Genomic DNA, 16,472 nt, shown 5'->3' on the forward strand with positions numbered 1-16,472 from the left:
CTATGATTTTATTTGAGGTTTATTATTTATTAATGTTTATTTGAGCATTTATATTATTGAGCTTTTGATTTATTAGATTTATTTAATTATTGTTGATTTTATATTATTGTATTTTGTGGTTTAATATTTAATTGTGCTCATAGTTTATTTAATTTATTGGTTACTCTTATTGTTATTTCCTTTTTACTCATTTGATTTATTATTTACCTTACCTACCCTCTTTTGCTATTGGTTGTGAGATTTGGGATTTGGAATAATATTTTTTTTTATATTATTTTGCTTCGATTTTTGTAATGGTAGGTATAGTTTATTGTATTTTGGATTATTTTGATTGGTTGGGACATTGTATATTTTTTTTTGAATTAATTTTTATAAATAGAGTTTCTTGAGCATTTGTGGGGGTTGTCTTGTTGTTTGCATTTGGAAGATTCTGATTTTGAATTTGGATTGGAGATTGGCTTGGATTTTTAGCTGAATTATGGAATTGCACTTCTTCAAATTCTATTATCCATAACTTCTATTTTACCAGGTTGGAGATTTAATCCTTTGTATTTGCTTTCGAAAGAACTGTCTATAAAAGATTGTCTACGGGGTTATAAATTGGGTTTTGCTGTGTGTTCAATGTTTATATATAAAATCTATAATCTTAAGTTTATTGTGTTCCAATAGTTTGATCTTTTAATTGGGAGTTAGAGCCTTATTTCCATGTATTGTCGGAAATGTTTGGGTCTATATGATCTATGCATTGGGCCTTCATGAAGGAATTGTCTATGCTATCTGTTTCGTATTGCATTATGTAATTTCGATTTCATCCTTATTCTGTTCGAAGTATGCTTGGTATGTTCAAGTATGGACTCGTCTTTATGGACAATGTATTTTGTTTAAATCGTGAAATTTATTTCCATGCTCTGAGTCTTTTTTTGTCCTTGGTGTAAAAGTGCTACTTTATTTGTCAAATGCGCTAGAGTATTGGGCATATGCATTGCGTTGTTCTACATATGTGCTACCCCTTCTAGCACATGCGCTAACTTGAACCTTGGATGCGCTGTTAAGTTTTGTGTATGTGTTGTCTGATTGGGCGTATGCGTTGCAAAATTGTGCAAAAGCATTGCTTTGTCCCCTGTATGCACTAATTTGGTGTTTAAATATGCTAAACTATTGTGTAAAAGCATTGTATTGGTTATTAGATGCGCTAAAGTTTGTAGCAAAAATATTGAATCACTCTGTAAATATGCCAGAGTACTCTATTTACTATTTTGTGTTCTTTTTCTCAATCTAGGTCGATATTTTTGAGTTTGTGTTTGTACCAGAGGCTATTTTTCAGATTCCCTATGATTTCCAGCTCTAATTTTCATGATCAATGATATTATTTATGATTGAGCAAGATAGTTTTTCCTTGCTATGGATAATTGTGCATCTTTATGGTTTAAGCAAGATGGGTAATGCCTTGCTTCAATTTATATGATTTTCTATGAGGCCCTTGATTGAAAACAATTGTTATGAGATTTTGGCTTATGGCATTTTGATTCAATTGAATTATTTGTTCCTTGTATGGATTCTATATGGATATTGTTAGTGCCTTCTTATTTTTGTTTATGTCATGTTATTTACCTTAAGGTGTTGGAACATGGTTGGGGGGAGTGGTCTTTCATGAGTTGGCTAGGGTCATGTCAAAATGAGCCACCAATAGGTTCCTTGTAAGGATGCGTGTGGGTCTAGATTGCTAGGATCTCATTATAAGTTTTCTTGTTTAAATAAGTGATAACCTTAATAATTAATTAGATTGGTTGAGTATTTAGGATTCATCTAATCAAGATAATAAATTGGTTTTTGGTGCCCCATCTCATAGCCCTAGAGTGGAGACTTGAGATGAGCTTGGCAAGGCCATGGAGATGTGAAACCGAACTCCCTTCTTTCTCAAATAGGTAGAGACAGTTCCACATATCTATCAGGGGTTTCAGGGCAGAGACATGTGGATCTCCCTTCTTTGTGAGGGTAGCATGTGATGACATTCTTCCCTACATGTGTCCTTGTTCCTTATGCCATGATTTTTTGGATAGCCTCTGGGAGTTTTATTCTTTTGAATTAGCCTTGTGATGTGATTTGGATTATTGTTTATGTGGTTGATTTTCAGTTGTGGTGGTTGTACTATTGAGTTCCTTTGGTTGTTAAGTGTCAGCCTAGGTCTGGAGTATGTGCGGGACCTTATGTCATTATGTGTAGCATGATGGGTAGTTCCTTATGGTTCCACATGGTCAGGTGGTTTGATGCCTTCTTCCATTGAGATTGTTCTCTTCATTGGATGTTTGTATGTGTGGATGTGTTTTCTCTATCTTTTCAGCTTGTGATTGAATTCTTGAAGAAGAGTATGGTTAGACATTATTGTATCATGTATTATGAGATAGTCATACTTGTAGATTGGAGACTATGTATCTTGATGTAAGAAATTATTGTATTCATTTGTAATTGGGAATTGATTTGGTAGGTTGTGATTATTATCCTTGTTGGACATATGATGTATTTGGATATTCATTATACATGTGGTTGGGAGTTGAGTTCATAATGGAATAAATGAAACTATTTGGATTAGTAATATGTGTGTCTTATGACTTGAAATGAGAAATTGGATTAGTTTTGTATTATTTGGATTATAGAAAAGATTAAGCTTAGAAATGTTATCTTTTGGAAATTGGAAATATTGAGGAACATTCATATTTGGTGCATTTAAAATGAACCCATAGTTAGGAGTAAAGGGGATTGTGTTGTATATGCATAAAGGAAAATGTAAATGTATGTGTTTCTATGATATTAAATGATATTATTATAGGGTTATTGTAGGAAGGATATGATTGAGTTATATGATGTCATTACGTTCTTATGTTAAGTAATGATGTTGAGATACCCTCGAGAAAGATTATGTGATAATTATTTCCGTTTGCGTACTTACGTTCTTATGATCATGTTAGAATTGATTAAGTGCATGATTAGATGATGTTAGAATAAATGTTATGTGTTTATTTGAGTTGTGTATGATGCATTAGAGTATTTAATTTTTTTTTTTCTATTTTTTTATTAGTTGGTTAATTTCTCTAGGGTATTTTGGCGGGAATTACATGAGATTGGAATAGCCAAAGAAGAGGATTTATCTATTTTGAGAATATCACCCTAAGAGTTGTGAAGATACTCCTCCCCATTGCCTTTGCCATTATAATAAAGATATATGGTCACATAAGGTCCATTGTCTCAAACCTTGCTAACTAGCAAACTAACGAACTAAATATTTGTTGATTAACATAGACAATATAAGGGTGGAAACTCACACAAATATGAGAACACTATTTTTTTATGGGAGAGAAATTTATTAAGAATTCTATTTATGAAAGCTTGAAAACCTTAGTAGTAGGATTTATTCATTTCCAACTTGAGGACTATTTCAACATTTATAGTTTTATCCATTGATTGGAAATTTTAACAAGCGTATATATTAGAGTATTGAATAATTATTCCAACAATAAATCTACTTTGTTAGATTGAATGGGGAGTTGGAAGCAGATGCTGGATTCACAAAGCTAAGTTTTTAGTGAAAATCTTGTGGCTGAAATTATAAAGGTTTATGGGGGCAAAGCTCCTTGAACTCCTTGCTGTCAATTTTATGCAACCAAAATGAATAGAGTTGTCAATTCTCCTAGAAATCTTACTAGAGGAGAAAAAATCTTGTGCAACATCAATGACCTCCTTATGGACGATATCTCATAACTATTGAAAGAAATGTGATAGAAACCCATTTGAACTAGGCACTTTTCTACCTTTAAAGAGAGATCTCTTCCTTTATCTCATTTTAATAACCAACCCAACCAAATCATAATCATTATGTGGGGAGAGAACAAAAGGGATATCCTCCAATAATTCAACTTCTAGGGATAGATTGGTAGTGTGACATGGTAGAAGTGAATTGGAGAAAAATGAAACCTCATTGTGAATCTTTAATTCATTTGTAACTATGTGCTGGATATTGTTGCTGCTAGGATATGTTGTTGTCATTGATGCCAACATATTCCTGCATTTTGGTGTTGTAGAGAGTTGTTTGTTGATCTGGTGTTTGCATTAAGTTTATCTGGCTGGTTTATCTGATTGGGATGCTGAATCAACTAGAGATATATAATTCTTTATTGATTTCATGATTCTATGTGGTGATTTGGTCATTCCAGTATGGAGACTATTCTTTTGTGTTCAGCTATTTGATCCATTGTGCTGCGGTGTGATCATATTTTTGGTTGTGGATTTGGGAGAGTGTTTTGGATGTTCATGTGTATCTTCAGTTCAGATGGTTCGTGATTTGGCGCTTCACAAGCTATCTTTCTAAGTCTAAATTGCCGTTGTCAAGTGTTCTTGTGAGTTAGCATGTTGATCGATGAAGATTTGAATAAGTGGTGTTGTTGCAGCTATTGCGGATGGCTCTAACATGCTTGTTGGTGTTTATTGATTGTGGCCTATTTGTTTTGATGATCCACATTGATCCTTGTGTACGCTCTTGGTGATTTTGTTTATCAGGTGATATTCTTCGTGTTATGTGGTATTTTTGGTGGTATAACGTGTTGTGGTTAATCTTGGTGAGATTTTTGGTGGTGATGCTTATTTGAAGATTTGATTTAGGTCTATGCTATGTAGTCTATGTCATAATATTGGTCCGATGGTTGATTTATGTAATGTGTGATGTAATTTTGTAATTAAAGGTTGAGGGTTTGGCCGACCTTATAGTCAAGGTTGATGAATTGTATAAATAGGTGGTATAGTCATGTAATTTGGGTTTCAATATTGTGTCTGCATTATCAGAGAGTTGTGTATGTGCGAGAAAATGAATTCATCCTTCGATGTGGTGTATTGAGCAGAGATTGTTGAAGGGCAGACAAAAGTGCTCAACCAGAACTATCATCAAGCATTAGCAGATGCTATATTTGAAGTTCATGTAATCCAGATTCTAGTCTGATCATTATTGTAAGGTAGTGAACCTTCCCTGAGGGTTGGAGCCTTCTGGGTCATCTTATTTTGAGCAATGAGCTCTAGGAAGTGTGCCTGAATGCATGTGCATTCCCCATTGTAATATTTACACATACTACTGCAAAGTATCATTTTATTGAGGGTAGGTTCCCACCATGTTTTTTCCCTTAACTGGGTTTTCCACATCAAAAATCTTGGTGTTATGTGTGTTGGTATTATTGTGTTTATCTTTATTCTTGTTGTAGTTGATTGAAATATGAGATTGTGTTTAAATTGTTTAAACCGGTGAAAACTGATTGATCCCCACCCCCCTAGTTTTCCTTCTTTATTTTTGCCAACAATTGGTATCAGAGCTAGATCCTCTGGAAGGAGCTTGACTACTTGAGGAGATCCGAGATGGAAGCTTATGTGTTCAAGGAGAGTCCTAGATTTGATGGAAGCAATTATACTATTTGGAAGGATCAGATGGAAGTTCACCTGAAGTGTGTTGGAGATGAGTATTGGAAGATTACAAAGAATATCTACAATGTTCCTCAGAATGGACTGGTTATTGCTATCGAGATCAAGGATGCTAAACATAACATAAGAGATAAGGAAGCATTGTTTAGTTCCTTGACTGATTCAAAGATGACAAATGTGATGGGTTGCAGACTGCACATGAGATTTGGAAGAAGCTAGAGACCTTGTATGAAGAAGATGCACAAGTTAAAGTAGCTAAGTTGCAGAGTTTGAAATGAAAGTATGAAGCATTCAAGATGGGAGAAGATGAAAAAATAATATCCTTTATGGCTATGGTAAATGAGCTTGTCATGAACATCATATGTGTCGGTGGAAGTCTTGAAGAAGATGAGATTGTTGTTAAGGTGCTAAGATCATTGCCTCCTACTTATAAACATAAATTAGCTGATATTGATGAAATCTAGAGTGTGACTACTATGACTAGAGACATGTTGGTTGGAAATATTGCTACATTTGAGTTGAGGGAATTTAGGGAATCACATGGAAAATCTGAGGTTGCATTCAAAGCCTCTATATTTGGGAAGTAGAAGTATGATCCGAGAGAAAGTTCATGTTGGGTATCCATATATGAAAGATAAAAGAGAGAGATGGAAGAATAAGAAAGAGAATTGGATTATCTTGAAGCCCTAATTGCTCAGAGATTTCCTAAAGGACTCGATAAGTATGATGGAAAGTTACCTTTGAAATGCTTCTCTTGTAATAAGATATGACATTTTGCTTCTAGGTGCCCCAAGAGAATGTCTAGATATGATAAGCATGAAAGGCATAATAGATCAGATAAGTATGATAGATATGAGAAGCATGAAAAGAATGATAAATCCTATAATCCCTATTGGAAGTATAGAAATGAGAAGAGATGCTATTATGCTGTTGATGAAGGTGTGACAAATGAAGAATCAGAGAATGGAAATTCAAAAGATGAATTTGTATTTATTGCTATCAAGGAAGATGATTTGGTACTAGTGAATTCTATAAGCTACATAGTTGAGGATAAATATTTAGCTGCTAAGATTGAAGAGAAAGATGAATGGCTGATAGACAACAATTGTTCACATCATATGATAGGTTATAAAAGAAAATTTGTGAGTATGGCAAAGTATGATAGTGGAAAAGTGAGATTTGGAAATGACAAAGCTTGGGTGATTCATTGTAGAGGTTCTATATCTTTCAATGGTAAGTATAATACTAATGATGTCTTGTATGTTGAAGGTTTTAAGCATAATATTTTGAGTCTTGGACAAATGGTTGACAAGGGATATGATTTAGAATTCAAGAATGGTAAATGCAAGATCCTAAATTCCTCTAATATAGAGATTGCATCTAGAACTAAGACTAAAGGTAATATTTTTCACTTGAATGCTGGTGAGAAAAGTTGTTTGACTGCTCAGATTGATGAAATTTGGTTGTGGCATAGGAGAATGTGTCATGTTAATTTTGACTGTATGATAAGGATAAGTTATACTCAAGATGTTAGAGATTTGCCTAAGATTGTGAAGCTTGCTAATTTGGTATGTGAGGAATGTTAGATGGGAAAGAAAATGTGAACTTCATTTAAGAGTAAGCTGCACTCATCTAGTGGATTGTTAGATCTACTGGATACTGACTTATGTGGTCCTACTAGAGTAAGAAGCATGCAGGATGACATATATTGCATGTTGTTGATTGATGATTATTCAAGGATGATGTGGGTTACTTTTCTAAGGGAGAAATCAGAAGCATTGGAGAAATTCAAGTTATTCAAAGCTAGAGTGGAGACTGAGACATGATTGAAGCTGAAGTTCTTGAGATCTGATAGAGGATGAGAATTTACATCCGATGAGTTTGATACATTTTGTGAAAGGAATGGAATTAGAAGATAATTATCTGCTCCTAGAACTCCTCAACAAAATGGAGTGAAGAACACAAATGGACACTAAGAGGGGGTGAATCAGTGTATTTTAAAACTTTAAGTTCAGTCTATAGTTCCTAAAGATGTAATGCAAACATAAACAAACACACACAAGCACACATCACATAACTGATAGACAAATCTGATACTGGGAGTAAACTAAGAGGGGGGTGAATCAGTTTACCATCAGAAATCAAAACTAATGCATATCAAAACCATTAAACCGGAGCACAAAGGAACCAACATAATGAAGGATAGAACATGAAAGCACAATACAGACAACACCAATATTTTGACGTGGAAAACCATGGTGGGAAACCCTACCCACAATGAGATAATACTTTTGCAACAATATGTGAAATTACAATGGGGATTGCACTTGTAATCAAGCCAACTGCCTAGAGCTCACTGCTCATTACAAAAAGAAGTCTCACTGACCTACAAAAACATCAGACTACTAGAAAGAATGAACTGTGAAAGTAGCATCTCCTAATGCTTGATACAGTTTCAGTTAAGCACAAATGTCTACCCTACAATAAAAAAACCTTCACTGAATGATACATCACTTGTTCACACATAAACCTTCCTTTGATAATGTATAAATAGCCATCAATCCCATCCATGTATCGATATATAAGTTACATGAATAAGTCACCTATGAATACCGATCATCAACCTTATTGACAAGGTCGGCTAAACCCTAAATCCATAAACCCACAATAACAAAAATTACATTACACAATATCACCAGACCAATATTATGATTTACATTACATAACATGGACCTAAATCAAGTAACAAAATAATTCCATCCACCAAAAATTTCGCTAAGACCAAAATCCAACATCCTTCACCAACCGGTAGAAAGCCTTTGTGAAGTAACACATAAAAGTATAACCGGATCCAAATAGGACCACCATAACACCACGCCAGCCAATGGAGAGTCAATAAAAAATTAAAATATTATCAATAAGTACCTTCAACATGATAGAAACTGATTCCATAAGCTGGACCAAAATTGTCTAACCAAAACACCAAATATCACTTATTGGTAAAGCTAACCGGTACCGGGAAATACTGAATGGGAACATAAGTGATAGTTACTAGAGCATCAAAACATGAACCAAAAAAATATGGAAAACAAATAACCATACAAAGTAAGCATCCAAAAATGATTCCAGAGATCTGATCATACCGGATCAGAATCATAGCCAAAACTAAGATGATCACCAATACTAACCGGGATACAATGTTGACATCAATGACAACACTTAACCAAATATAATATATTGCCAACAATCTCCCCCTTTGGCATTGATGGCAACACTGAATTTGAAAAACATCCAAGTGCCAAGGAATGCCAACAATCTACCTCAAAGATATGACTAATTATTACATGAATACCTCCTCCCCCCTTTGACATCAATGACAAAGGAAGGATACTGAACCAAAAATATTGAACCAAACAACTAACTACTCCCCTTGAGTAGTAGCATCATCTCATCAACCTAGATCAAAGAAAATATCTGATAATCTTACTGAATTGATGCATTCCTGCATTTCTAAGTCTCTTTCGGAGGGTTGGTAACCTCCAATTAATATTCGAGACATTCAAAAGTATCTTTGGGTAATGGTTTAGTTAGAATATCTGCAATCTGCTCTTTAGTAGGCACATAAACCAATTTGACTTCCATTGCTTCAACCTTTTCCTTCAAGAAATTATACCTTATAGAAATGTGTTTTCATTTGGAATGAAATACCAGATTCTTTGACATATCCAAAGCAATAGTGTTATCATAGTGAATAACAATAGGGTCATCATAACTTACCCTTATATCTTTTAACATTTGTTTCATCCATAAAATCTGAGTACAACTGATAGCAGTAGCTACATATTTCGCTTCAACAGTAGATAATGAAGTACATGATTGTTTCTTTCTAAGTCATGAAACCAATATAATCCATAGGAGGCGGTTAAGTCATGTCACAAACCCAAGCATTGCGGTGCACAACACAATGAAACCAAGGGCACACACCTTGTAATAATCCCCAAAGATTTGATCTTTAGAATGATTTAGTTTCACATACCTAGGAGTCTTTGAATTTTCTTGATTTACTGACTCCTCTATCACAGTTGAGTTTTCTGATGTTACTGGACTGACAGGTTCACTGCTCTAAGCAACTTCATGCATTACCGATTCAGGTATGATAAATTCATTTGCCAGTCCATAGTCATATGATCTGATATGATTACTGCCATTTTCATCCACCTTGACATTTATGCTCTCCGTTATCCTATTCATTCTTTTGTTATCATTTATATGCTTTGCTCTTGGTAGGTTAACTAAAAAATATTCCTTCATCACTTCTAGGATCAGATTTTCCCAATGCACCCTCTTTTAATGTAACATTTACTTCCAAAAATTCTTAAATATCTGATAGTAGGAGTATGACCAAACCATAATTCATAAGGATTCTTACCAGTATCACCTTTAATGTGTACTTTGTTGAAAGTATCTATAGCTGTATTGACAACTTCCCTCCAATAAATATCAGACAGTTTAGCTTTTGTCATCATAGTCCTTGCCGCATCCAATATGGTTATGCTCTTCCTTTCCACCAATCCATTCTACTGTAGAGTCCTAGGTGTAGAAAGTTGTCTTTGGATTCCATTATTCTCACAAAAGTTGTCGAGTTCACTGGATGTAAATTCACCACCTTGATATAATCTCAAACACTTTATCTTCAGTCCTGTCTCAGTCTCAACCATAGCTTTAAAGATTTTGAATTTATCAAAAGCTTCAAATTTTTATTTAAAAAATGCTACCCACATCATTCTAGAATAATCATCAATAAGTAACATAAAGTATCTGTCACCTTGAAAACTTTTAGTCCTTGCCGATCCACACAGATTACTATGAACAAGATCAAGAATTTCATTAGATTTATCATGTATGCTTCTAAAAGAAGTTCTCACTTGCTTACCCATTTGACATTCTCTAGATACCGGATTATGAGGTTTGACAATTTTGGGCAAATCTCTGACAGCCTGTGTAGAATTGATCTTCACTATGCAATCAAAGTTTACATGACACATCCTCTTATGCCATAACCAACTTTCATCAATCTAAGCAATCAAGCAAGATTTCTCATCGGATTTCAAATGAAAGATGTTTCCATTGGTCCGAGTTCCGAAAGCAATTTCCAATTTAGATCTATTGATGATCTTACATTTCCCATCTTTGAATTGTAAACAAAATCCTCTATCCACAATCTGTCCTAAACTTAAAAGATTATTTCTTAAGACTTCAACATAATAAACATTATCAATGTTAGTCTTACCATCCAATGATATTGTTCCCTTTCCTTTTATCCTACATGCCTTGTCCCCAAATATGACTAATCTGCCATCAAATTCTTGTAGTGATAGAAATTTTCTCGTCACCACTCATGTGATGTGAGCATCCACTATCTATAACCCATTCATCCTTTTCTTCAATTTTAGCAGCTAAAGCCTTTTCCTCAGTATGAGTTGCTTCAATGATAGGTTCCAGAGAATCATCCTTGATAGCAATAAAAACCTAGTCCTTACCGGAGGCAACTCCATTACTAGTTCCACTCATAGGTTCATCATCATCATCATCATCGGTAATACCAAAATCATCATCACCAACATAATAGCATGATTTATCCTTATTGATTTTAAATCCAGGTCTGTTATGATATTCCAGATTAGACTTATAACTCTTCACAAATATTTCATGATTCCTAGTAGCTCTTTAAGGGCATCTAGTAGAAAAATGACCAAACTTATTGCATGAAAAACATTTAAAAGGGATTTTTCCTTCATACTTACTTCTAACTAGTCCTTTAGGAATTCTTCTAGCAATCAGGGCTTCCAGCTCTTCAAGTTCTCTTTCTTCTCTTTCAATGTCCTCCATATCTTTAGCATACATCTCATTCCAATCTATCTTTTTCTTACCAGAGGTAGATGCTTTAAATGCAGTCTTAGTTTTAGTAGCACTCTGGATCTCCAAGTTCCTCAAGCTCAAATGCAGTCACTTTCCCAAACAGTGTATCTCTGGTAACATAGATACTTGACATTGTCCGAAGTTCATTGATTGTAGTAGCCTTCATCTTATAAGGCGAAGGTAGAACTCTCAGAACCTTTGACACTATCTCATCCTCACTAACTAATCTGCTGCATCAATTGATTCCCATAAAAATCACATTTACTCTATCCATGAAAGAACTTATCTTCTCATCTTCTTCCATCTTCAAAGTTTCATACCTTACCTAGAAACCTTCAAGTTTTGCAATTTTCATACCCTAGTTGCCTTCATAAAGAGTTTCAACCTTTGTCCAGGTCAACTTTGGATTCTCCAACTCTATGACATTCAATAGATTTTCATCAGATAGGGTGCTTAACAGTTCTTTTTTTGCTTTGACATCATTTTCAGCCTTCTTCTGTTCATCAGTAGGTGTCGATGTTCTAGAATTAGGATCATGAGGTATATACCCTTTCTCCACTATCTCCCAAACTTCATCTCTAAGACATCTGAGATGAATCCTCATTCACTCCTTCAATATTTTATAATTTATACCATCAAATCTGGGACTTTCCTTCCTATAGGGATTGAATGTAGAACTAGATGCAGTTGCCATTGAATCTCCTCAATTAGTTAAGCTTCTGCAAAGAGGACCTTTCTCTGATACCAATTGTTAGATAGATATGATATCGGGAGTAAATTGAGATTGGGGGGGGTTGAATCAGTTTACCATCAGAAATTAGAACTAATGCATATCAGAACCATTAAACCAGAGCACAAAGGAACCAACACAATGAAGGATATAACGTGAAAGAATAATACACGCAACACCAATATTTTGATGTGGAAAACCTGGTAAAGGGAAAAACCACGGTGGGAAACCCTACCCACAATCAGATAATACTTTTGCAACAGTATGTGAAATTACAATGGAGATTGCACTTGCAATCAGGCCAACTGCCTAGATCTCACTGCTCATCACAAAAAGAAGTCTCACTTACAAAAACATCGGACTGCAATCCAGAAAGAATGAACTGTGAAATTAGCATATCCTAATGCTTGATACAGTTTCGGTTAAGCACAAATGTCTTCCCTACAATACAAAAACCTTCATCAAATGATATATCACTTGTTTCCACATAAACCTTCATCTGATAATGCAGACATAACCATCGATCACATCCTTGTATCAATGTATAAATTACATGAATAAGTCAAATATAAATACAGATCCTCAACATTATTGACAATGTTGGCTAAACCCTAAACCAATAAACCCATAATAATAAAAATTATATTACACGGTATCAATGGACCAATGTTATGATTTACATTACATAGCATGGACCTAAATCAAGTAACCAAACAATTCCATCCGTCGGAAATTTCGCTAGGAGCAAAATCCAACACGCTTCACCAACTGGTAGAAACCCTTAATGAAGTAACACCAAAACTCTAACCAGATCTAAATAGGACCACCATGACAACATGCCAACCAATGCAAAGTCACCAAATACTCAGAATATGATCAAGAAGAAACTTCAACATGATAAAAACCAATTCCATAAGCCAAACCAAAATCATCTGACCAAAACACCGAATATCACTTATCGATAAAGCTAACCAGTATGGGGAAATACCAACCGGGAACATAAGCAATAGTTACCTGAGCATTAAAACATGAACCAACAGAATATGGTAAACAAATAACCATCCAAAATTTATTCCAGAGATCTGATAATACCAGATCAGAATCATATCCAAAACAGAGATGATCACCAATATTAACTGAGATAGGTCCCATCGGGATAGTCTCCAACCACAATACAATGTTGAAATCAATGAGAACACTTAACCAAATCAAGCATATTGCCAAAAATAACAATAGAGGTACAAGGAAAACCCATTGTGGGAAAAAATTCAGTGAGAATAGCTGCTGGAGTCTACTGCTCCAATCCAGCTTCACAGAAAATAACAGTTTACAATATGTTTAGGGCACCAACCCAAGGAGCACCAACCCCTAGTTTTATGAGCACCTACTCAAAGGAGCACCAACCCCTGCTCTGAGCACCTACTCAAAGGAGCACCAACCCCTGCTCTGAGCACCTACTCAGAGAAAATACAATAAGATTCAAGTTTACAATGATAAAGCCAGGTTACAAATGAATTTTGTAACACTACAAAATTTTCATATCTTGAGAATGACCCTCTCTGGTTCTGACGACTACACTCTATCAGTTCTCTACATACAATTCTCTATTCTTCTTCTCTATTCTATACTATTTGTCTTCTTTACTCTCCCTTTGTTTCACTTATCTCAGACTATTTTCTATCCTGAATCTTCTGCTGCTACAACAACCCTCACTACTCTATTTCTGCAACTGCTCTATCTCTAACTCTCTCTATCTATGCTATTTAGCAGTGCACTTCACTTTGACACATAATGTGTCTCACACCATCATCTTCAAGAGATGTCTTTTGTTTCACAAAAATGATATCTTTCTCATTTACTCCCATCGAATCATATTAGATTGCTCTGCCTACTATCAGCTCTCTTTTTCAACAAGATCTTATTCTCTGTCTACAGAATGATTTCAGATTGGCTATAATAATTAAATGTGTTTCATCTATCTGTCTTCAGATCAATCTGAACAAAGATTAATAAACTTAGCAATCTCAATCCGATCTTCAATAATACAGTCTACAGTAGATTTGATTTTCCTCTTTTGATCGTCTATCTACATTGAATAACCCTACCCATTTTTTTCTCTTTGGGGTTATGTTCGATTCTCTTTCTATCACAGGGTTGCTATTTTTAGAAAATTTGATCTGTATTGCAAATCTGATCCTGCCTCTATCAAGCATCTCGAGCTCATCAACAAACTACAAAAGGTTCTCCATTAATGTGATTACTGTCATCTTATCGATCTACCCAGATAGGTTTTATGACTATAAGAGATCCATAGTCACCGATTACAACATATCTAATTTTTTCTATCCACCAAGGAGCCACATGTCCTCTTATTCTTCATCCAGTTCAGATGGTCAAGGTTAGTCAAGATCTACGTGGACAATTGAGCTGCACAGATAAGTTAGTTTCCATGCTGAGACTAACCTTTGTGTTTTGCGGTCTACAAAAAAAAGTTCATTTCTATTGCTATCCCGAAGTTGGCTTCTAATAGCTCCATCGGTATAGCTTTAACTATCGGGTTAACATCTTGTTTCTATTTCGCCTTCAAAACTTATCCCAATGACCACTTGATGCATTCGATCCCTCTCATTGACAGAGTTATTCCGATGAAAAAACTCACCTCTGATTTCACTTATTGCCATAGGCTATCCTAAACAAGGAGCCTCGAAGCCAAACAATGACATATCAGAATAGGCATAACTATCGACTTAGGAAAATCATGTTAGATTGACAATATAAGTTATTCCAATAATCATTCTGTCAACTCACCTTTGTATGCCGATACTCAAACTCTATGGTGAAAAACTACATCGACATAGGTTACTTTGATGAGAACCTTCATTGGAATAGCCAACACTATCGGCTTAGCATTTGGACACTATTCCGTAAAAAAAAACCTATTCCCATGACCTAGCCCGAACATGCATTGACGTAGCTGTTCCAAAATTAAACTCCAATGGACCTTCTCCATATTGACATATGTTATTCCGATGATCTAAACAATGGGTCTTCTCTACACTCTCTTTTGTCAGAACAACTTACACTATCGACATAGTAAGAAAATGTCATTCTGCCTTCAAAAGCTACTCTGATAGGTATTCTTGGTCTCCTGGTCATCATAGCCATTCCGACACAGTGATTGTCAGAATAGTTAACACTATTGGTATAACACAAAATCATTATGTGACCTTTGTTAGTTAACCCAATAAGTGGCTCTACCTTTGTTTTCGGCATTGCTATACTGATATGACAACTTCACTGCATACCACTTGATAGATATTTCTATCCCGATATGATATTTCACTTGCACAACAATTGATTGGTATTGCTATCCCAATATGATAACTTTACAATCTGCAACACTTTTTTCTCTGCATGATCACTCTACAACTCGCAACACTTATTTCTATACACTCTCCAATCTGCAACCTCTCTGGTATGCACTCTGCAACACTTATTGACATTATCGATAATAATGCCAACAATCTCCCCTTTTGGCATTGATGTCAACACCTAGCAACAACACACACAAAAAACATTTTTCTCCTCCTTTCATGTCAAAACATGCTTATCCCCCTTTCATGTCAAAATAGGCTTACAAATTTATCTCCCTTTGACAACAATGGCAAAGGGATCTGCAAATGACCTACAAACATGATGTTTTCTCTTTCTTGCTTGAAGATGTTCAACCTGGACAAGACCTTGCAGTTGTTGTTTTTTGTAAAGTCCATTAGATGAACTATTATTACAATATAAACAATAGTGTTAATACTGCTCATAAAATTTTTCAGAACTCCCCCTGAGACAAACATGAGGTTCAAGTATGAAAAGTAGTAAAAACAATACACTCCCCCCGAACCACAAACCTTAGCAATATGTTTAAGCACTGAAGGATGGTGGAACAACACCTAATTTATTTCTTAGATACTCAAATGTGTCCTTTGGAAGAGGATTTGTGAAAATGTCAGCAACTTGCTCTCTTGTGGGAACAAATTCAACCTTTACCTCCTCTACAACCTTCTCCCTAAGAAAATGATATTTGATTGCAATGTGCTTTGTCCTTGAGTGCATGGAAGAGTTCATAGAAATGTTAATAGCACTTGAGTTGTCACACATAATACCAATAGGATTTGAAAATGATATCTGAATGTCCTTTAAGGTCTGTTTCATCCACAAAACTTGTGAGCAACAACTATGTACTCTGCTTCAGTCGTAGACAAAGAAATATAATCTTTCTTCTTGCTGTGCCATGAAACCAAACTTTCTCCAAGGAAGAAAGCTCCACCACTGGTGCTCTTCCTATAATCTATGTAACCTGACCAATCAA

This window comes from Cryptomeria japonica, chromosome 8, assembly GCF_030272615.1.
Source record: "Cryptomeria japonica chromosome 8, Sugi_1.0, whole genome shotgun sequence".
Taxonomy (NCBI): Eukaryota; Viridiplantae; Streptophyta; class Pinopsida; order Cupressales; family Cupressaceae; genus Cryptomeria; species Cryptomeria japonica.